This window comes from Musa acuminata, chromosome BXJ1-3 (genome assembly GCF_036884655.1).
Source record: "Musa acuminata AAA Group cultivar baxijiao chromosome BXJ1-3, Cavendish_Baxijiao_AAA, whole genome shotgun sequence".
Classification (NCBI taxonomy): Eukaryota; Viridiplantae; Streptophyta; class Magnoliopsida; order Zingiberales; family Musaceae; genus Musa; species Musa acuminata.
This window is the reverse complement of record NC_088329.1, coordinates 17,875,001-17,876,770: the sequence shown is the minus strand read 5'-3', so window position 1 is coordinate 17,876,770 and position 1,770 is coordinate 17,875,001.

Here is a 1,770-nt window from a genome sequence, read left to right as displayed (position 1 = left end):
GCGTGTTGCTTACCTGAGCATGACAAGAATTTTACTCACCTTCAACATTAGGATATAATTTAAAGAAATTATATATATATATATATATATATATATATATATATATATATAACCAATTCAACCTAAAATTATAGGTTTATTATCATTATACCCCTTCTATGTAATTCATCTAAATTTTTATTATCTTTTTATATTCATGTGTAAATTGATTATCATCTCATATTGTTAAAAATTTATGATTTGACCTTGTCATGCTATGGGACAAACCCACAACTTGATCTTGAATCAGTCTTTTTCTTTTTTTTTCTCAATTTATTCAGTTACACTGTAGTTTAATATTGGCTGCCAAGCCATCTCGATTCAATGTTTTTTTTTTTTTTTTAACTCATTCGTATCAAAATTTATTTATGATATCATATTAGAAATTCAACAATGACGAATCTTAGTTAAACTAATCAAAATTAATATATATCATAATAGATACCATATCAACCCTAAAGTTTAAGCTTTCTACGTTGTGGATTATACTTATTATATATAATCTAACTCTCTCAATCCTTAGTAACATAGAACTATCCTTCTAGTTTTTCTCTTTTCATCATATATATATATATATATATAGTCTTTTTCCAAACTGTATCCCCTTTGAATTCTTGGCTTACTGGTTTCAATGCATGAGATCTTGCACGACTAGTGCCACATATTTATATCTCTTATATTGATATTATGGATACCTAATATAGAAAAATAATACAAAATATAGAATAGTGAGGCTATAAGTATTGTACCTGAAGAGGAACTCTAAATAAAGTGCAACAACTCTAATCATATACTATTAGGATGAGCATTTTTCAATTGGAACTCATGTGGCAAGTAGTATATTTGATCTATTCGGGAGGGATTTAATTAATTAGGATCCACGTGTTAGATTTTAACTGGTGAATAATATTTTACATTGATTCAACGTGATGTAAAAATATGAAACTTTTATCTCTAATTCTTCTATAGATTGATGATCAAATACCAAATTGATTCACATTATTAACTCATAATTTATTTGTCATTTCTTTCTTATGAAAGTTTGGAAATATCACATTTGTCTCTTCGAATTTAGTATAATATATACATCTCAAATATTTATATCTAAATATTATATATATTAAACATTCATTCAATGTGATGCCAAAATATGAAACTTTTATTTAAAATAAAAAAGTTATCTACAAAATTTAATATAATATACACATCTCTTCAATTATTTAGATCTAAATATTGTATATATTCCACGCATACTACTATCACTTTAAATATCTAAGGTACCTCTTATCACTTTCACTGTGTGAGCTTAAATTTCGAGGAGCATAATGACAATAATTTATAAAACATATATAATATTTTTGAAAATATCAATTTCATTGAAGATTCAATGTCATTATACTACTAATCAACTACTAATTTCGACTATTCACACTCCTTAAGTGTGAGATTATAACATCGGTGAGCACTATTATAAATTTAGATTAATCATTTTTGGTTCAATAATTTAAATCTAATAAAGTTAATAGATCAATTATCATAGATCGTCACTATTAGAAATAACAAAGTATTGATATTATCTTTTAAAATCTCTCAAAAAAAAAATGATGGATATCAATACATCATAGAAGAAAGCAAAGGAGAATAGAGAAGACACTTCAAAATTGTATGCCTAAGTATTACCTAAAACTGTATTCACAGAGGGATAGATTTTAATCTTTAACTCCAACTATG